The 22,339-nt window shown below is 46.7% G+C and overlaps 1 long non-coding RNA gene and 1 pseudogene across 1 annotated transcript; one reads left to right on the top strand and one right to left on the bottom strand.

Moving 5' to 3' along the window:
- Nucleotides 1-7,535: 7,535 nt before the first annotated feature.
- On the bottom strand, nt 7,536-16,364 carry LOC103791726 (uncharacterized). The gene is made up of 2 exons (XR_618202.5): nt 16,102-16,364; nt 7,536-10,337 (listed from the first exon to the last, which is right to left on the bottom strand). It is a non-coding gene; the product is annotated as an uncharacterized LOC103791726 (long non-coding RNA).
- LOC103791725 (L-lactate dehydrogenase A chain pseudogene) lies at nt 13,227-14,317 on the top strand (annotated as a pseudogene).
- Nucleotides 16,365-22,339: the final 5,975 nt, after the last annotated feature.

Below are 22,339 nucleotides of genomic sequence, written 5' to 3'. Positions count from 1 at the left end.
TCCTGGGTTCAAGCAATTCTCCTGCCTCAGCCTCCTGAGTAGCTGGGATTACAGGCACCCACCACCACACCCAGCTAATTTTTGTATTTTTAGTAGAGACGGGATGTCACCATGTTGGCCAGGATGGTCTCCATCTCCTGACCTCGTGATCTGCCCACCTCAGCCTCCCACAGCACTGGTATTACCGGCATGAGCCACCGTGCCTGCCCGCCTCCCCCACAGGGCTTTTTTAGTCTCCTGCTTGGAGGATAACGGCCTGGCTAGGTTCTCAGTGTTCTGGGAGCTAAGGAGGATGGAGAAGACTGCAGGTCTCAGAATCCAATGAGAATCTACTTACCTAGTTTCCCTGTTTCTGGGATAGCCTCCACCTCCATCTGTGCCTACTGTCCCCTAGTCAGGGGACCTTTTTCCCTGTGAGTGGGGGGACGGGCGCTGCCTGATTTCACAAATTGGATGAGATGATGTGGAAATGAAATTGCCTCTTGCTTCTGAGAGGGGGTCTCTGTCTGTCACCCGGGCTGGAGTAGGGGCTTGATCACAGCTCATTGCAACCATGACCTCCTGGACTCAAGCCGTCCTCCTGCTTCAGCTTCCCAAGTCGCTGTGACTACAAGCATGTCCCCCTAGGCCCAACTAATTTTTTAAAAAATGTTTTTGTAGAGATGGTGGTCTTGCTGTGTTGCCCAGGCTGGTCTCAAACTCCTGGTCTCAAATGATCCTCCTGCCTCAGCCTCCCAAAGGGATCACAGGAATGAGCCATGGTCCAGGCCCAAATTGCTCCCTAAAAGCTTTCCACAATTCATTTAGGCCTGGACCCTCAGTGCTGCCAATCTGTAGCTGTTTAGGGACTCTGGTACAAATGAGCTTTTCTCACAGCTGATTCAAGATTCAGCTTCCTTATGTCTGCTAAGTCAGTTAACGCTCATGTACACACTTCCTGGATTCCAGAATTTGTTGTAGTTTTCTCCCCTCCCATTCCCCCATGCCATTAGAAATCTCCTGTACTGTGGTTTTAGAGCGCTATCGGGAGAGAGGTGTGTTCAACCTGCTATCCTTATCTGGAAGTCACTATGTCCTGGCAACTATACGAAGCCCTCCTGGCCTTCCCAGAAGGTGCTACCGGTGTTCAGTATTCTCCAAGATGTGGAGTTCCCAGATGTGGGGGTTATTCCTTATCTGGAAGTCATTCCTCCCTGATGTTAAGTCATCCCTCTCCTCTACTCACTGGTGGCTCCTTCTACACCACATCTGCTTTTCCAGATGTGGGCTGAGCATATAGAATGCAGAACATTTGAGATATCTCCTCTTACACAAAGGTCTTATCCTATATTTTCATCTAGAAGGTTTTTTTTTTTTTTTGAAACAAAGTCTCACTTTGTCACCCAGGCTGTGCAGTGATGCAATCTGGGCTCATTGCAACCTCTGCCTCCTGGGTTCCAGTGATTCTCCTGCCTCAGCTTCCTGAATAGCTGGGATTACAGGCACCTGCCACCATGCCTGGCTAATTTTTGTATTTTTAGTAGAGACACGGTTTTGCCATTTTGGCTAGGCTGGTCTCAAAAAACTCCTGACCTCAGGTGATATGCCTGCCTTGGCCTCCCAAAGTGCTGGGATTACAGGCGTGAGCCACCGCATCCGGCCACATCTAGAAGTTTATAGTTTTAGGTTTTATATTTACAGCTCTCATTCATTTTGAATATATTATTGTATATTTATAATGTAGAGGTTTAAATTTATCTCATCCTGTGTAGATATCCATTCATCCCAGCATCATTTGTTGAAAAGACTGTTCTTTCTTCGTCGAATTTCCTTCATACCTTTGCCAAAAAATCAGTTGTCCCTATATGTGTTGCTCTATTTCTGATATTTCTGTTCTGTTCCATTGATCTGTTTATCTTTATGTCAATCCCACATTATTTTGATGAATTTAGCTTTATAATAAGTCTTAAAATCAGGTAGCGTTAGTCCTCCAACCCTGTTCTTTTTCAAAATTATTGTGGCCATCCCAGGTCCTTTGCGTTGTCATGATTTTTAGAATCCATTTTTCAATTTCTGCAAAAAAGATCTGCTTTGATTTTTTATTAGAATTGTGTTGCATATATAAATCAACTTGGGGAGTCGCTATTTTAACATGAATCTTTGAACCCATGAACACAGCTTGTCATTTTACTGACGTAGGCTTTCTCTAACTTCTCTCAGCAATAACCCCTAGTCTTCAGTGTTCAGGTCCTTCACAACTTTTGTCAGATTTACTCCTAAATAGCTCATATTTTTAATGCTGTTGCAAATGTACTTTTATTTAGATTTCCAATTGTTTGTTGCAAATATATAGAAATACAACTAACTTTTCTATATGGAGCATATGTCCTGAAAACTCATTTATTAGTCTACAAGCTTCTTTGTAGATTCCATCAGATTTTTCCACATGGATGATGATGTCTGTGAATAAAGACACGTTTCTGGCTGGGTGCAGTGGCTCACGCCTGTCGTCCCAGCACTTTGGGTGGCTGAGGCGGGCAGATCACAAGGTCAGCAGTTCAAGACCAGCCTGGTCAGTGTGGTTAAACCCTGTCTCTACTAAAAAAAAAAAAAAAAAAAAAAAAAAAAAAAAAACTAGCCGGGCATGGGGACACATGCCTGTAGTCCCAGCTACTCAGGAGGCTGAGACAGGAAAATTGCTTGAACCCAGAAGGCGGAGGTTGCAGTGAGCAGAGATTGCACTACTACACTCCAGCTTGGGCAACAGAGCAAGATTCCGTCTCAAAAAAAAAAAAGATACCTTTCTATATGGATCTGGATGCCTTTCGTTTTATTTTTTCTTGACGGTTGAACTAAAACCCTCTAGTACAGCCATGAGTAGAAGCGGTGAGAGCAGATACACTCGACTTGTTCATGATCTTAGGAGGAAAGCAATCAGTCTTTTACAATTATTAAAGATGACATTAGTCACAGGATTTTCGTAGCTGTCCATTACCAGGTTGAGAAAGTTCATCTACTTTTAGTGTGCTGAGAGTTTTTATCAGGAAAGGATGATGGATTTTTGTCAAATCCTTTCCCCACATCTATTGAGATGATCATATGTTTTTTCTTTTTCTACTAACTTAATGAATGATATTCATTAATTTTCAAGTGTTAAAGTAAACTTGAACTCCTGGAAAAACCCTATTTGGTCATAATATATTATCTTATATGTATACACATATACACAATACATAATGTATCATAAACGTAGACACACCCACATCTGTAGTTAGATTTGACTAATCTATAGTTTTCTTTTTTAAAATTGTCTTTGTCTGATTTTGGTATCAGGGCAATGCCAGCCTTGATTTTCTGAAAGAGTTTATATAGAATCAGTACTATTTCTTCCTTAAATGTTTCATGGAATTCATCAGTGAAGTGCTTGGAGTTTTCTTTGTGGGAAGCTTTTAAATGACAAGTTCAATTTCTTTCATAAATATTGGGCTATCCATTTCGTTTTGTATGAGATTTAGTGGTTTGTATCTTTCAAGGAATTTGTCCGTTTCAACTAAGTTGTTTGATTTAGTAGCATAAAGTCATATATAATATTGCTTTAAATCCCTCTGTTGTTGTTTTTTAGACAGGATTTCACCATGTTGGCCAGGCTGGTCTCTAACTCCTGACCTCAAGTGATCTGGCTTCCTTAGCCTCCCAAAGTGCTGAGATGACAGGCGTGAGTCGCTGTGCCCGGCTTCCCTTAAATCCTTTAAAAGCAGGGTTTCTCGACAGGCAAAAATGGACACTTTTGACTGGGTAATTCTTTGCTGAGGCAGCGTGTTCTACACATTGTAAGATGTTTAATGACGTTTTTGATCTCCATCCACTAGACAGATGTCATAGTGATGCCCTCCCTCAGCTTCCCAGTTTCCAGACCTTGCCAGACATCCTCTGTGGGGGAAACAGCCCCCAGCTGAGAGCTGCTGTTGTAATCTGTGCAGAAGCTGTAGTGATGGCACCTCTCTCAATCCTGATACTGGTAATTTGTATCTTCTCTCTTTTTTCTCTTGATCAATCTGTCTAGAGAGTTATAAATTTTATTGATCTTTTCAAAGAACCAATTTTGGTTTCATTGATTTTTCTCTATCTTTTTAAAAATTTCATTAATTTCTGCTCTGATCTTTAATGGTACTAGCTTTAATGGACTTTCCTCCATGCATGTGGAGTTTAATTTGCTCTCCTTTTCCAATTTCCGATTAGAAGCTGAGGTCATTGATTGAAAACAGTTCTTCCTTTCTAATGTGAATGTTTGTTGTTCTAAGTTTCTCTCTAAGTGCTACTTCAATGGCACATCCCACAAACCTTAATATATTATGTTTTCATTTTCTTTCAGTTCAAGCTACTTTCTGATTTATCTCTTGATTTCTTTTTTGATCCAAGGGTTATTTAGTTTTGTGCTATTTAGCTTCCAAACATTTGAGGATTTTTGAAAAGCTTTCTTTTTTTTTTTGTAATTGATTTATTATTTAATTCCGTGTGGCCAGAGAACATACTTTATCTGACTTTAATCCTTTTAAGTTTATTGAGGTGTGAAAGATGTTTTATAGACCAGAATATGGCCTATCTTGGTGAATATTCTGTGTGCTCTCAAGAAAGTGTATTCAGCTCATGTCTAATGGAAGGTTCTACAAATATCACTTAAGTCAAGTTGGTTAATAATTGAGATCATTTGGCTCTGTGTCCCCACCCAAATCTCATCTCAAATTGCAATCCCCACATGTCAAGGGAGAGAGCTGGTGGGAGGGGACTGGATCATGGGGGCATTTCCTCTTACTGTTTCTCTCTCTCTCGCTCCTGCTGCCTTTGAAGATGTGCCTTGCTTCCCCTTTGCCTTTTGCTATAACTGTAAGGTTCTTGAGGCTTTTCCAGCCATGTGGAACTGTGAGTCAATTAAACCTTTTTTGTTTATAAATTACCTGGCCCCAGGTAGTATCATTAGAGCAGTGTGAAAACGGACTGAGATAATAGTGTTGCCCAACGTTTGTATCTCTTTACCAGTTGTCTCCTGGTCTCCTTACTCCTATCGATTGCAGTAAGAAAAATACTGAAAACTGCATTTATACTTATGAATTTCAGTCGAGATAAATAAATTTTTTCCAAGATAATAGACAATCAAATATTCTCCTATGGATAGAGAATTCAGAAGGAAGAGATTATTTTGATAAAGGAAACCCACATTTTTGAAATGGGAAGAAGCTTTTAAATTTTTTCTTTTATACATATACAGGTATTGTGAAGCAGTTAATTTAGGGAAAAAAGAAAGAGAGGTATAACAGCAGCGAGGAGCATCTGGATGTGATGCTCTGTAGCATTCAAGTCAAAATGAAAAATCTGAATTTAGTCATGGTGAAAGTCAGACAAGCCTAAATTAAAGACCATTCTTTTTTTTTTTTCTTTTTTCAGACGGAGTTTCACTCTTGTTACCCAGGCTGGAGTGCAATGGCGCGATCTCGGCTCACCGCAACCTCCGCCTCCCGGGTTCAGGCAATTCTCCTGCCTCAGCCTCCTGAGTAGCTGGGATTATAGGCACGCGCCACCATGCCCAGCTAATTTTTTGTATTTTTAGTAGAGACGGGGTTTCACCATGTTGACCAGGATGGTCTCGATCTCTTGACCTCGTGATCCACCCCCCTCGGCCTCCCAAAGTGCTGGGATTACAGGCCTGAGCACCGCGCCAGGCCTAAAGACCATTCTATGAAATAACCAACCTGTATCCTTCAGTTATGTTAATGTCGTGTACATTATATTATCAGGATATATTTGTATCAGGGAAGTGTTTCAAATTGAAGGAAACTGTAAAGAGAAAACAACTGAAAGTTGTGTGACTCTGGGTTGGACCCTGTTCCAGAAGAAAAAAACTGTGATAAGTTACAACATTGGGACAGTTGATTAAAGAGACAGTGGGCTCTAGATTAGATAAATATATTGCGTCCATGTCAATGTTAAATGTCCTGAATGTGATGATGGTACTGTGGTTACGTTTAAAAATGTCTTTTTTCCTTAGAAAATACACATTAGAATTAAGGGATGATGTATGTATTGCCTCCTACTCTCATATGGCTCACAAAAAAACAGCTGTTAAGAGAGAAAGACAAGTGTAGCAAAATGTTAAATATTAGTGAATAAAGGGTATATAGGTGCCGTGGGCGCACCTGCTGGGATGGCTACAGTCAAAAGCGCACACTAGTGAGTGTCTGTGGGAATGTGGGAAATGGGAGCCTCAGGGACTGTTGGTGGGAATATGACATGTGCTAACACCAGAAGCCAAACATCGGGTCACCATATGGCCCAGCCCCTACACTCCGGTACATACACTCAAGGAAACAGCCCACGTCCACCTGTACCCAAGAACAACAAGAGCAAGAACCTGGACCCCAATGTTCGTGGCCACATTAGTCACAAGAGCCAAAACGTGGACACAGCCCCAGTGTCCACAGTGAAGGAAGCAAAGTGCGGTCTACCCAGACAGTGAATTATTTTTCAGACATAAAAAGGAATGAAGTGCCCATTCACACGAGGCATGGATGGGCCTTGAAACATGATGCCCAGTGAAAAGGCAGGTCACTAATGACCATTCGTTGAATGAAACATTCCCTTTATGTGAGATGTCCAGAACAGGCAAATTCATGGAGACAGAAAGCAGATTAGTGACGGGGACGGGGCGGAGAGGGAATGGAGTGTGACTGCCTCGGTGGAAACGGGCTTCCTTTCAGGATGAAGGGTACGTGCTCGAATGAGGTCCTGTGATGGATGCACAATGTTGTGAGTACACTAAAAACCGCTGAACCGCGTCCTTTAAAAGGTCCGTTTTATAGTGTGTGAATTATATCTAAAAAAAAAGCCACCAAAGGGCCTTGAATGACATCACTGAATGGGGTGCAGTGTGCCTGTATGTATGGGGATGGAGTGCAGCGTGCCCATGTGTGTTGGTGCCTGGTATGTATGGGGGTGGGGGGGACGCATGCCCATATGTGTTGGCCCCTGGTGTGTATGAGGTGGGGGACGTGTGCCCATGTGTGTTGGCACCTGGTGTGTATGGGGGTGGTGGGACTCATGCCCATATGTGTTGGCACCTGGTGTGTATGGGGGTGGGGGGATGCACGCCCATGTGTGTTGGCACCTGGTGTGTATGGGGGTGGTGGGACTCATGCCCATATGTGTTGGCACCTGGTGTGTATGGGGGTGGAGAGATGTATGCCCATGTGTGTTGGCACCTGGTGTGTATGGGGGTGGGGGATGTATGCCCATGTGTGTTGGCACCTGGTGTGTATGGGTATGGGGGGGACATGAGGCCATGTGTGTTGGCACCTGGTGTGTATGGGGGTGGGGGGATGTATGCCCATGTGTGTTGGCGCCTGGTGTGTATGGGGGTAGGGAATGCATGAAGTAGACCCTGGGAGAGGAGTGTTGCACAGATGCAGGTTCTGGGGACACGTTGGCCCACGGAGACCTCTGCACTGAGACACTCTGATGTTCCGTAGTGAGTGAAGCAAAATAAAAATAAAAACAAACGCATTGATACAAAGCAGCTTCATGTTCCTGCACTTGAACTTTGATACAACCTGAATCTTCTGTGCCAGTTTCGAGGGAAAGAAAAAGCCCAGTGCACCTCTCCATCCTTTCGTCAGTGCATCTAGTAAGCACAGCCCTTATCTGAGACTGCTTACGGGCGCAGAGCACAGGTGTGTGCGCTGAGACACACACACACACACACACACACACTCGTCCCTTGTCGCAGGGGAGAAGCGGAAGCGTGATGCGGGCACCGCATTGTAAACCACAGGCCCAGGGGTGGAAGTGCTTCCTGGTGTTGGCAGGGGAAGGCTGAACCCACCCCTGTTCAATTTATGGCATGTCCCCTGGAGGAGCCACCAGGAGTAATGCCTTCACGGAGTTCCCTCCCCGTGGGCTCCATACTAGTTCCCCACACCTGCACGTGGCAGACGCTCCATAACTATTGAGTTGAATAAATTGACCAAGTTAGCAAACACTTGTTAGTTTTGAGCAGCCCCAGAATCTTTTCCTGTGGGGAACTGCCTAGAATCTCCAAACATGGGCTCGCTTCCCACACACGGGGCTGGCGCCTTCACCTGGGTTGTCATGATCCTTCTCAGACACGATTCTGGGCCCTGGGAGAGAGGGATTCTTGCCTTCTGAGATCACAGGCATCAGAGAACTGGGTTTCTGTATCCTTAGAACGTCCATCCCTGGGAGGCTGGATCCGCCACAGGCAGAGCTGGAGCAGGCTGAGGACATTCCTTGCCCCTGGAAGGGGTGCTTCCTTTGTTTTGCTTGAGTCCTTAGAGTTGGTTCCTGTCACTTGCAACTGGGAAAAGTCCTGACTAACACAGAGAGAAACAGTGATTATCTTCATTTTACAGATGCAAAAGCTGAGGCTTCGAGCCTTGGGAAAGGCACTGAAATGTCTAGTGCCTTGCTCTCCTGCGTACAAGGAGGATGGTAGTAAGACCGAGGGTTCCCTACAGAATTGGGCTGGCAGGAGAATTGAGTAAAACAAGTTGTGAGATCTCTTGTCGTGGGGCCTGATACAAGCTAAGTGCTGGGTTAAAGTTAGCTATTGATATTATTACCTAGTGCTTGACAAGCCTCCTCAGGTCACACAGCAAGTAAGTAGCGAGGTCAGGATTTGAACCCAGGCTGTCGGTTTCAAGCCTGGCTGCCTTTGGTGAGTGAGAGGATACAGTGGGAGAAGAGGAAAAGTGGAAACAGCCTTGGGAGGGCTGATTAGGATCGGAGCTGGAGAGCCTTGAATGCCATTGAAAGGGATTTAGATTTTATCTCTGACATAATCGAATGCCCTCGAAGTAAATCCAGAAGATTATTTTGGCAGGGGCATGAAAATCTAGAGTCAAAACCAGGGACACCCAGCCTTTTAGAAAGCCTTTCAACAGTCTGATGACATGGAGATGAAGTACTGAAACAAGGAAGAGGTCCCAGAAATCCAGACAGGGACTGTCATTCCAGACTAGCTGTCCTCGAGAGGGGAGGGCTTGATTATTATGCTTTGGATGTCATCTCCTGAACTGGGGCCAACGGCTAAACCCCACACAGGAGAAATCACTGTGCTACAAACACATCTTCAATGCAGTTTGAAATAATTCAGTAACTTCCAGAAAGACAGTGGTTCTGGGCAGCACTCTCGAGGCACCCCTCGATACTCGCCCTTTCAAGCCTGCAGGGCAGAATGCTGATGCCATCCACTGGACGGAGGGGTGGGTTTGGGAGTTCAGATAATAAGTTCCTGTTCCGACGTGTGCGTGAATGGGAGGAGGAAGCTGAAATACAGGCCTGGAGAAGTCAGCGCTGGGGCGTTGGGTATGGTCAGCATGGAGGGATGGTTGAGATTGGGACGAAGCTGAAATACAGGCCTGGAGAAGTCAGCGCTGGGGAGTTGGGTATGGTCAGCATGGAGGGATGGTTGAGATTGGGACGAAGCTGAAATACAGGCCTGGAGAAGTCAGCGCTGGGGAGTTGGGTATGGTCAGCATGGAGGGATGGTTGAGATTGGGACGAAGCTGAAATACAGGCCTGGAGAAGTCAGCGCTGGGGAGTTGGGTATGGTCAGCATGGAGGGATGGTTGAGAGTGGGACGAAGCTGAAATACAGGCCTGGAGAAGTCAGCGCTGGGGAGTTGGGTATGGTCAGCATGGAGGGATGGTTGAGATTGGGACGAAGCTGAAATACAGGCCTGGAGAAGTCAGCGCTGGGGAGTTGGGTATGGTCAGCATGGAGGGATGGTTGAGATTGGGACGAAGCTGAAATACAGGCCTGGAGAAGTCAGCGCTGGGGAGTTGGGTATGGTCAGCATGGAGGGATGGTTGAGATTGGGACGAAGCTGAAATACAGGCCTGGAGAAGTCAGCGCTGGGGAGTTGGGTATGGTCAGCATGGAGGGATGGTTGAGATTGGGACTAAAGGGAGAGGGACCAGGAAAGCTCCTGGGAGGAGTGCCCACAGTGTGAACCCAACGGCAAGCAGACCTCAGCCCAGAGGAGACCTAAGATACCCCACACCTGTGAGAGACAAAGCAGGTTCACAGCCCTCCGGGCTTCTTGGTCCTGTATTTGTATTCATTTGCTAAAGCGGCCTCAATGAGAAAACACAGACGGGTGGCTTATGTGACAGAAAGCGACTTCTCACAGTCCTGGAGGCTCCAAGTCCCAGATCGGGGTGTTGGTGGGATCGGTTTCTCTGGAGGCCCCTCCTTGGCTTGCTGAGGGTCGCTGTCTCCCGCTGCATCCTCACCCGGCCTTTTCTCTGAGGGTGCATGTTTCTGGTGTCTTTGTGCGCCTGAATTTCCTGTTAAGAGAACACCAGTCACACTGGGTGACAGCCACCCTAACGGCCTCATTCTAACTTCATCACCTCTCAAAAGGCCTATCTCCAAATGCAGTCCCAATCTGGGGTACTGGGGCCTAGAGCTTCAACATAGGAATTCTGGGGACATGATTTGGCCCATTACAATATCGAAGGTTGGTGAGCTCCTCCTCCTCTTCTGGAGAAGAGGCTACATCCTGGAAGCGCAAGCAGGCACTTAGGGACACCATCGCTCCTCTGGAACTGGGGCTAGTCCCCAGTGTGCTCTACATCCTGCCTGGGGAAGCCAAGAAGCCCCCGTGTGCCCAGAAATGAAGCCGTCGACACCCATGGGTTCCTTTCTCCCAGCACAGAGGTGGCTTGTTTCAGCAGAACAGTGGAGCACACAGAAGAGTCCTTCTTTCCATGATCCTCAGACCAGAAGGTGAGGAAGATTTCCTGCCTGGGAAAGAGCCTTGAGAGGGACAGGCCAACCCAGGGCACGGGTTTGGAGCATGCTCTCTGACTTCCTCTTTGAATTACTCAGAGGTCTTACCACAGATGCTCAAATGCACAAATGGACAGGGCACGTGTGTGTGGAGGGAGCAGGGCGTGCAGAAGAGCAGTGGGCAGGTTCACTGGTCCCCGCCCTCCTGAGGATTTTGGGGGAGCTCGGCCTTGGCCCCGGGCATGCGTTGAGACCTCCTGCCCTCTAAGCTGGAAGAACACACACTGCTTGGCAGGAAGAAAAGGCCCTATCCTTTGTATCCCGATTCTTTTTCCAAACTTAGGGAGGGGGTTCCCCTAGAATAACTGGTTGGTAACTGGACAAGGATATCCCTGAATCCAAATCTTTTAAATCACATCTCTTTTTTGTTGTGTGGATACACCCAACTGAAGACATCCATTCCTTTGCATATACAGAATTTCAGCATTGTCTACGGCTTACCTACCCAAGCTATTTTTTAGTTGTCTTTATCTAAAAAAAAAAAAGAAAAAGAAAAAGATGCCATCACTGAAAGCAGTGCTGTGTTGGGGGCAAGCAAGGGCTGTGTATTTGCAAGAGCCAGGCAGAAGCACCAGCTCGGAGGAGGCTGGGCGGTCATGCCACAGTGCCAGCCTCAGTTTCAGTCTTCTGCTGTGGGTAATAACGGCCAGTCTTCACGCAGGAGAGGGAGGCAGAGGAATGGACATTGTAAGAATTAGTAGTACACAAAATATTTCCCAATGGTCTGAAAGCCTCAATGTGCCCAACTAAAGAGTACCTGAAGATCGAGGCTTGCCGTCAGGAGGAAGAGCCCATCTCAGAATCCAGCCCAGGGCTTGTGGGCTGGAGAAAGGGACAGGTCCCCCTGTTTCTCCTCCTGTGTCCCTCAGCCATCCTCCTTCAGTGTTCCCAGATGGCATGGTGCCAGTCACGTAACTGGAGTGTTGGGTGCCCTCGTTGGGCCCTGCAGGGACTCATGGCAACAAGACAGAGGGCAGGTGCATTGAACGTGGGTTCAGAAGCCTCAGCCCCAACCGGGGCTATTCTGCACTGTGGGCTGGAACCTTTCATGGGGCAGCGCTTGGGGTCCCCTCAGGGCCAGCTTCCTCCTTTGTAAATAAGGGCAGGAGGGATGTAAATCACTGATTTAAGTCAGGGGTTCTCAAATTCTAGTGCAAGAACTGGTGCTGGACTGTGGAAAAATATCCATTTTCACAGGTTGATGTAGAAACAAGAAAACCACCACAACAAGAAAGTAATGATTTTGTCCTAAAGCTAATTTATTTTCATTAAAATGCTGAGAAGTTCTGTTTTGTTATAATTTACTTCGCATGTGAATTCTATCACGGCGGTGAGATGGGTGATACGTGTTCTAATTACTCCATTTGAGTGAATAAAAAGCAACTCAATACAGGTCTTCAAACCTTTTTTTTTTCTTTTTTTTTTTGAGATAAGTCCTGCTCTGTCACCCAGGCTGGAGGGCAGTGGCACAATCTCAGTAGCTAGGATCACAGGCACCTGCCATCATACCTGGCTAATTTTTGTAATTTTGTAGAGATGGGTTTAACCATGTTGGCCAGGCTGGTCTTGAACTCTTGACCTCAGGTGATCCACCCACCTCGGTCTCCCAAAATGCTGGGATTATAGGCGTGAGCCACCGCACCTGGCCCCAAATCTTTTTTATAAAATTTATCAGCCTGTGAGATCCAAAACCCTGGTAACTACTAGCTTAACTAAAGTCCAAATTTCCTTCTACTCGTGTCTATGGATTTAGCTGAGCAGAAGCGCCGGAGTGCAGTGAGATAGTTGAGAGTCAGATTTTAATTTAACCTTCAATACTAAGTCTGATTCACAGGCAATGAACATATGCGTTAGCGTTGGTTAAACCGAATGGATTGTTCTCTGCTGTGGTACCATGAATGGAAGACAGCAAAAACGTCATGCCCTCTTTCAGCAACTGTGAACAGTGAACTGCGATGGCAGCTGGTGGCCCACATCCTTTCAGAAAACCTTGAGGAGAGGACGTCTCTCCGCTCTTTTGCCTGGATACAGTCAGCACTCACTATCAGTCACTGACTATCGGTTCACGGGGTGCATGTCACCTGCTTCCATTTCAGAAATAGTTGTGACTTCCAGTCACAGGGAAATGAGTGGAGAATGAACCTGTGCTTGGAGAACAGTGGGTCGTTTCAAAGTCTGAGTTTGTGAGTTGCTTACATCATATTTGTTTCCATTCCCCGCGTGAGGGCCTATGCTGCCTGGAGGTAGAGAAATGACGGGAATGTGAATTGAGGCTGATCTTTTAAAGTTAAGTACTTTTGGCTAGAGCAGCTGCCGCCGAGTCCGGATCCCACTGCTGTGCGCCCCCGATGCCCGCCCGACGTGCATTCCTGGTTCCTTTTCGTTCCAAGTCCAAAATGGCAACTCTCAAGGATCAGCTGATTCATAATCTTCTAAAGGAAGAACAGACCCCCCAGAATAAGATTACAGTTGTTGGGGTTGGTGCTGTCGGTATGGCCTGTGCCATCGGTATCTTAACGAAGGACCTGGCAGATGAACTTGCTCTTGTTGATGTCATTGAAGACAAGTTGAAGGGAGAGATGGATCTCCAACATGGCAGCCTTTGCCAAAGATTGTCTCTGGCAAAGACCATAATGTAACTGCAAACTCCAAGCTGGTCATTACCACGCCGGGGCACATCAGCAGGAGGGAGAAAGCCGTCTTCATCTGGTCCAGCTTAACGTGAACATCTTTAAACTCATCATTCCTAATGTCGTAAAATACAGCCCGCACTGCAAGTTGCTTATTGTTTCAAATCCAGTGGATATCTTGACCTATGTGGCTTGGAAGATAAGTGGCTTTCCCCAAAACTGTGTTATTGGAAGTGGTTGCAATCTAGATTCAGCCTTATTCCATTACCTGATGGGGGAAAGGCTGGGAGTTCACCCATTAAGCTGTCATGGGTGGGTCCTCGGGGAACATGGAGATTCCAGTGTGCCTGTGTGGAGTGGAGTGAATGTGGCTGGTGTCTCCCTGAAGACGCTGCACCCAGATTTAGGGACTGATCCAGATAAGGAACAGTGGGAAGAGGTGCACAAGCAGGTAGCTGAGAGTGCTTATGAGGGGATCAAACTCAAAGGCTACACATCCTGGGCCACTGGACTCTCTGTGGCAGATTTGGCTGAGACTATCATGAAGAATCTTAGGCGGGTGCACCCAATTTCCACCATGATTAAGGGTCTCTGTGGAATAAAGGATGATGTCTTCCTTAGTGTTCCCTGCATTTTGGGACAGAATGGAATCTCAGACGTTGTGAAGGCGACTCTGACTCCTGAGGAAGAGGCTCGTTTGAAGAAGAGTGTGGATATACTTCGGGGGATCCAAAAAGAGCTGCAATTTGAAAGTCTTCTGAGGTCACCCATTTCACTGTCTAGGCCACAACAGGATTTTAGCTGGAGGTTGTGCATGCTGTCCGTTTCATCCGATCTGTGATTAAAGCAGTCATACTTTAAGATGGACTGGGAAAAACCTCAATTCCTGAAGCCAGAAATAGGAGCGGTTTGTAAAGTCCTACAGCTACATCCTGATGCTGGATGGTGGTAACCTTGTGTAGTCCTAAACTGGTCAGTGTGAAATAGTCCTGCCACCTCTGAGGCACCACTGCCAGTGCTGCGCATGCTGCAGTTGCCCCTTGAGCCAGAGAGATGTTCATTTGTTATATAACTTCCTGGCTCCTGCACCGAACATGCCTAGTCCAACATTGCTTCCCAGTCGGTCACATCCTGGCATTCAGTGTATAGATCCAATATCGCATGTCTTGTTCCAAAGGATCTTGTTTTGTGAACTGTATATATCAGTAGTGTACATTGCCATACAAAGTAAGAAGATCTACATATAAACAGTGCAACCAACTATCCAAGCGTTACACCAACTAAAACCCCCAATAAACCTAGAACCGTGAAAAATAATAAATAAAGTCAAGTACCTTTACAATATGGAGCTTCACGAATTCTCAAAAGGCCCTGCTGGTTAGTTTTCTGTTTTTCCCACGTGTCCTGGGTCCCACCCAAAGGGTAAGAACACCCAAACTTTTTTTGCTTCTAGTCTAAGCTAGGGCTTTGTTTTCATAGAACTGTGCCCCGTCTCATTCTGTAATGGAATATAATTGCATGCTTGGATGCATGTATTTGAGTAACAGCCATCATCCCCTCTGGGTACAATGCACTAAGAGATCCGGATTAGGCCTATGGGTGTTGTCTTTGTGTATCCAGCACACTGCAGGCGTGCAATCAGTGTGTACTGGCTGGATGGTCAGGATGAAGTGCCAGGGCGCTCATCCCTGCTTCAGGGCACATCCTCAAAACGCACTTGTTCGTTCATAAGAACCAGTTTTCTGCTTCTCTCTGCCTTCGAATCTAATGGCTTCAAATTTACACTAAAACCGAATCACAGGGTTGATACTACCAGTTCCAAGACGAATGAGTTCTGGGAGTCTAATGTACAGTATTGTGGCTAGAGATGATGATACTGTATTGTATATCTGGAATTTGCTAAGAGAGTAGATTTTAAATATTCTTACTCTAAAAAGAAAGAAAAGAAGGAAAGAGGAAGAGAAGGAAGGAAAGGAGGAACAGAGGGAGGGAGGGAGGGAGGGAGAGAGACAAGAGAGGAGGGAGAGAGCGAAGGGAGGGGAGCGAGGGGAGGGAGGGGACGGAGAGGGGGAGGAAGGAAGGAAAAATTCATTGCTATATGGGCTTTGTTAACAGTCATAGTGGGATGTTAATGTAGGATAATAGTATTTTTTTAATCTTTTGAATTATTTCAGAAATAAAAATAATCCGTCCCCTCGAGCTTTGCCGGTCCCGAGCTCCTCTGCTCCTGGAGACCAGAACGGAGGAGTAGAGCAGTCCTCGGCGGCCCGGGGGTTAGGGTTAGGGTTAGGGTTAGGCCCCTCTCGAGGCCGCGCGAGGCACAGGAGAAAATGAAAAGAAATAATAATAATAATAATAATAATAATTCGCTCATCCTTTGAGACCCCCAGGAACGTTTCTCCAACACCCCCCAGCAGCCACATCTTTTAAAGCCCTTGCACTACTTTTTATTTCTGCACGAGTCCTCCCACTAGATCCTGAGTTCCCAAGGGGTGGGAATGCAGACAACAGACTGATGATTAAGTAGGGGCTAGTAGCGGGGGTGCCCAGAGCTGCGGCTCGCATCGGACCCTAGAAACTAGGTATTAAGTAATAAAAATGGTTTTGGATCGTTACAGAAGGAACCTACCCAAAAAGACTCACAGCATCCTGTTTCTCTGCGACATCTGCAAAGAACCGCCTCCGGGGATCTGACTCAGCAGTGGCCCCAGCGTAGGTCTGGGGCGCCTCCCGGGAGATGAGTGCCCGCTCAGCCTCCCTCCCGAGCCCGTCCTGCAGTTTAATCATGCTCTGCATCTATTCTAGGCCACGCTCATTTCCTGCGGTGGAAATTGGTTTCTGACAGTGTTCCTTTCACGTTTTAGTCTCTCCATGCTGATTCCACCCAGGCCTGTCAGTTCAAGGATGGCTCCTCCTCTGTGTCAGATGAGTGGCTCTGCCCGCACACAAGCCCCGCCCCTTCAGGAAGCCCCGCCCCCTCCCCGCCCCACCGGGCAAAAAGCGCCCCCAGTGTGGCTGACTATCCCCCACCTGCCTTCCAGGAAGGATGTACAAGGACGCAGCATTCCAGATGGGATTTGCTAACCACGGGGACACCTAGTGATGAAAGGGATGAAAAGCAGCCGTGCGGGCCCAGAATGTTCTTTTGAGTCTTTTTATTTTTCAGGGTTTATAAAATGCGTTATTTAGGATGAAGCACTCCAGGTCAGAGCCTCACCACGTGTTTTTGATTTGGCGTTTCTAGGGAAATTGGCTTTGGTCGCCGTCTCAACTGCATTGGATCTATGAGGGTGTATTTAAAAACAAAACAAAACTTCTTTTCAAAGTTCTCCATCATCAACAAAACATATTTTTAGAATCTTATAATTTGCAGGGCACGCTTAGGATTTGGCAAAACAGAGGCAACAAGAGGTTGGCGAAGAAACCTCAGCTCGTGTTCGGGAAACTGAAGTTTCGTTCCTGCCCTAAGGCTCGTCTCTGCGGCTGTGGGAAAGTCAGTGACCTCTCTGATCCTCAGTTGCCTGGGCTGTCCTGTGAGGCTCTTGAACTACAGGATCTATTTTGTCCCTGCTTGCCTCTGCCTTCTAATCTCTTTCCCAGACCTGCTCAAGTCTCAACCCCTAACTAGAAATGGATTAATTAACTTCACAGCCGAAAGAGAGCCATTCCAGCCTCCTCACTTGAGAAAACCAGAAAGGCTAACAGCACAGATCCAGAACTTGAACATTGTAAAAATGGGTGATGAACAGTCTTGCAATTGATTATTATATAGACGTCTTGGGGGCTGGTAGAAATCAGAGGAGTTGGAGGTGGAAGAAAAACAGAATCTGTCCTTGGAAACCTTTCTGGTACCTGAGCACTAGTCACGAGGGGACTGGGGAATGGACACGTCATTTCCATTTTCAAGGCTACCTATGAATTATGCATATTGTACACACAGGCAAAAGGGATGGATAATTGCCGGTTTGACCTCTGAGAAGAGAGACACTGGGTGAAAGGAACGTTGTTTGCTAGAGAGGGTAGAGCAGGGGCTTTTCAGCTCTATTTAATAAAGGAAATCTACTAATCATCTAGGCTATACCCACCCTACCTAACAGGCCAAGAAGCCAACACTCAGTGATTTAAGTCACTGGATCAAGAGCACACCATTGGCTGTGAAGTCAGAGAAATCCACTGCCAGGAGAAGCCATTCTAAAGAACAGGAAATTCATGGTGTTTACAGCGCAACTCATGCAATGATAGAGAGTTCAGTTTCCACGTTAATGTTGACAAAAGTCATGTAAAGCAATGTAAAAATGTGACAAATATTACCAACCGTTGTCTATACGTGCCTCCGTCATGTGCAGAGCCTCAGATATCCTTGAGAGAGCAGAAGAGAGACATGGTGCCTAGGTCCCCAGGGAGAGGCGATCCTTGGGATGCTATTTGTTTCTTGGACACAGTGTCTAACCAAGGACCAAGGCCCCTGTCCTTTAGAATTTTGGACTAAGTCATAAAACATTATATTTTAAATTTTCTGATATTTTAATCCAACAAACAGAACACCAATACCACTGAACTTTTCTCCCCACGTTTTTGCATACTGAAAGAGGTCGACATTACCGGCCTCATGATTTTCACTTTCCTCCTCCCTCACCCTCCACCCGCTTGTCCCTCCCTGAGGATGGCAGCCACAGTGCCTACGCACCTCAGCGCCTACACACAGGCTGCTCCTTTGCTCACGATACTCCAGAATCTACCCCATCTACTTCCCTGTCATCTTCAAGTTTCTGCTCAAATATCATCTTCGCAGGAGGTCTTCCCTGAGTATCCTATCTAAGATGCAACCCCACTCCTGGTTCCTTTTCCTTTGCATTATTATTATTATTTGAGGTGGAGTTTCGCTCTTGCTGCCCAGGCTGGAGTGCGATGTGCATTATTAGTTTCTTCGGTCTTCATAACCTTCTAACATTTTCGTTTTTTGTGTGTCTCCCCTCAAGTGTGTAAGCTTCATGAAGATCAGGGCTTGGGTGTGTTTTGTCCCCTGTGATGTCCACAGGTCCCAGCAGAGTGTCTGGCAGATAGTGCTGAATGAATATTTTTCTGAGTGCACACAAGCTTTTCTTCACTTTCTCTTTTCTGTCCCTGCTTGCCTCTGCCTTCTAATCTCTTTCCCAGACCTGCTCAAGTCTCACCCCCTAACTAGAAGTGGATTAATTAACTTCATAGCTGAAAGAGAGCCATTTCCAGCCTGCTCACTTGAGAAAATCAGAAAGGCTAACAGCACAGGTCCAGACCTTGAACTTGGATCTCACATTGCCTCCCTGCCGTGGTTCTCCCACAGTCCTGGATTCCTCCAGCCTGGTGTGCACCTCCCTTCTTCCCCCAGGGTCGAGCCCTCTCTACCTGTATGTGCCACACCTTCTTACACTTCATCTGAGCAATGCTGAACCCTGATTCTGCCACGAGTTAAGCATGTGGCCTTGGGCAAGTGACTTAACTTCTCTCTGCCTTGGGCTTCTCTCTTCTCAAGGGAAGAATAGCATTTCCCTTTGAAGATGTTCACAAGCCTCAACTAAAACGTAGGAAATGCCTCCCTCTCCTAGGTGTCTGGCCATTCCTTTCCCTTTCCCTGGCTTGTGGGGAGATGGTCATTTGCTCAACAGAAACGTTGTTTCTCAAGGTCTCTCTGTTGTCCCCATCCCCAGGCCTAAGCTCCCAGAAGACAATGAAGAAATCCTTGGGGAGTGAAAATGAGTTTTAAAGGGAGGATGGTGGCCTCCATAATGTGGGCATCCCACTGTCTGGGCTGGCTGGTGGATTCTAGCTCGCAGGCCTGGCACCCCTTAAGACTGATGATGAGGATGAACAAGGCCTCCAAGAGGCTAGATAAGGCAACATGGGGCATTTTCTGCCTTTCTCAGGGGCCAGCTTATTGGCAAAACATCTCAATTTCAAGGTAATGGGGCAGGAATCTTGACTTCCTCCAAGACCACTATAATGAGCATTTCTCAAAGTCTGCTCTTCAGTATCTAAAAACAAAACAAGTGAGGGTGTCATGTGATTTTTAAACAGTTTACAAAGTACTAGGTTAAAGAGTGACCCAACTGCATTTATGCAGGAGTTCCCAGAGACGTTGTCAAGTGTATGTGCATTATGACTCTCCAAGAAGGATGGAGGCATACTCACGCTGAAACAGTTTCCCAGGATATTCGGTCAAGATACCCTTTCTTTCCAAGGAGCAGCTGTTATGCTATACACCACATTCTGGGGAAATACAGCTCTAGACAAACTCAGATTGGGGCATGAAAGCTGAGCCTGGAGACACGAAGCGGCTTGGCCAAGATTGAACAAATAATGGCAGAACCAGGGCTACAATTCAGTGCCCTGGTGTGTTTCCCAGTGCTCTTCCTTCTGCATGGCACTGAGGTTGGTGAAGACCTTCAAATCAGATCAGCTCCAGTGACAGTGCCTGGGGTTTTCACTGGAGAAAATACGCTGGCATGAAATGTAACCAGCAAGACAGCCTTACTAGAGATAAAATATGAAAGTGTATATGTGAGTGTGCATGTGCGTGTGTGCATGTGCACGTGTGTGCACGTGTGTGCATGGTGCATGTGAGTGCATATGTGTACATGGGAGTGTGTCCATGAGTGTGTGTGTGCATGTGAGTTTATGTGTGTGTGTGACTATGTACATGTGTGTGTATGGGTGTGCGTGTGTGCACGTGTGTGCATGTGTGCGCATGTATTTGTGTGTGTTTCAGTGTGCCTGTGATTGTGTGTGCATGTGAGCATGTGTACATGTGATTGCGTGTGTGTGCGTGTGAGCATACATGATGTGTGTGCGTGTAAATGTGCATGTGAATGTGTGTGTGCGTGTGAGTGTGCATGTGTGTGTACATGTGTGTTTTGCAGGGTTAGCAGCAACAGCACTGAAGGACCTATTCCCACCCAAGGTGGTTGCATGGTCCTTGCAAGCCTCGCTGAAGAGCTCTCCCCTAGCCCAGCATGGTCCCTGCAAGTCCCGGTGAAAGAGGATCTCCCCCAGCCCTCCCCTGACTTTTCCTGTTTCCAGGCACAGTGAGTGATACACTGAGCTTTCATCAATGGTGAGAGCACTCCCTGGCCCAGTGTGGAAGACTGAGTGCAGCCCCTAAAGAGATCCATGTCCTCATCCCCAGAACCTGTATATGTCACCTTATATAGCAAAAGAGATTGCAGGTGTGATGAAGCTGCGGATTTTGAGATGGGGAGATGCCCCTGCATTATCTAGGTGGGCCCAGTGTCATCACAAGGGTCCTTATGAGGAGACGGGAAGATCTGACCACAGAACAGGGGCAGGGACTGTGATGATGGTAGCAGAGACCAGAGGGACAGTTTGAAGGCAGAGGAAGGGGCCACAAGTCCAGGAATTCGGGTGACTTTTAGAAACGGGAAAAGGCAAAACCATTCTCCCTTGGAGCCTTCAGAGGAGGCCCATCCTGCCAACATTTAGCTCTATGAAACCGATTTTGGACTTCTGAATAAATTTGTGTCATTTTAAGCCAGCAGGTTTGTGTCATTTGCTACAGAAGCAACAGAAAATGAATACATGCAGTCTGATGAGAATATCTCAGTCCACTCTGAGCAGGTTGTGCTGCCCATATAAGGTGAGTGCTGGTGACAGGGAGCCTGGGGTGGTGTGATTGGCTCATGTATGCAGCTGGGTCACCCCACACTGCTGGGAACCACCCAGAGGTCTCCTCCAAGCATTGTCCTCTGTCACAGCTTCATATGGAGGGAATGGGGCCACGTCAGTCTCCCACTCAGAGGTAAGGGCATCTGGGGCATCTGTGTCTCCTGAAGCATCATCAATTTGTCCCTGTGGCAAGAAGCAGGGAGTGACTGATTTGTGACACCACGCCTCACCTGTATGGCTTTCAATGACTGCTTTCCTTGGCAGCATTGAGGCTGAGCCGTCAGGCAAAACAAGACCCAAGCAAGTTGGAGCTGCCTGGGAACTGGAAGGGCGTGCTTATAAAACATTTCAACATTTCCAAGGGTGTATTTTCTCCCACATGTTCTGGAACGCTTGGCAACCACTCTAATTAGCTTTGTTGGCCTGTCTGTCTGCCTCAGTTTTTTTGTTTGCTGAGGTCCTCTTCAGCACCTGCATTGAGAAGTCACAGGAGACCAGAGCTGCACAGGACATCACAGAGCTGAGTTCTGACCCAATTATCTGAATCAAATGTCACCCAATATCCTATCTTCAACAAACAAAAGAGCCACTGAGCCAGAGACGCCATCTTCAGATGCCTTGGCCTGCAAGGAATTCATTCGGACTTGACATGTGCTTTACCAGTTTCAGATGAAGCCACTAGCTGCTCTTCAGATTTGACAGTGAAGCGTTGGGGATTCGATTATGAAGTGTCACCGCAGGTGGTGTGGAAGTGTCACAATGCCATCAATGACAAGTTGCTTTTCTTTCTTCCAATGGCATATTCGCAACTCAATCGATTGCCTTTTTATCTCCCCCGATCCACAGATTTGTTAAAATCGTCTATCAGACGAATATTTGGCTTATGTTTTATGCAAAAGAGGACTCACAGAATCTGAAATGTGAAACACACAGGAAATTGACATTCAATGAGCAGGCTACATAGAGGCTGGTGCAAAACCACCACCTCTAAATTAGAACTAAAGTGCTAAATTATAACCAAGACTGTGAAATAGACTCAGGCTGTTGAAACCATCGAAAGCAGCAGAAGCCGTTGTTAACTTTACCAACTGCTATATTTCTTTATTAAGTTTTTGAGACAGAGTCTCCCTCTGGCACAATTCTCGGTTCACAGCAACCTCTGCCTCCCGGGTTCAAGTGATTCTCCCACCTCAGCCTCCCAAGTAGCT

The sequence above is a fragment of the Callithrix jacchus genome, chromosome 3, assembly GCF_049354715.1.
Source record: "Callithrix jacchus isolate 240 chromosome 3, calJac240_pri, whole genome shotgun sequence".
NCBI lineage: Eukaryota > Metazoa > Chordata > Mammalia > Primates > Cebidae > Callithrix > Callithrix jacchus.
Note: the sequence above shows the minus strand (reverse complement) of the source record. Positions and strands in the feature narration are given on the sequence as shown.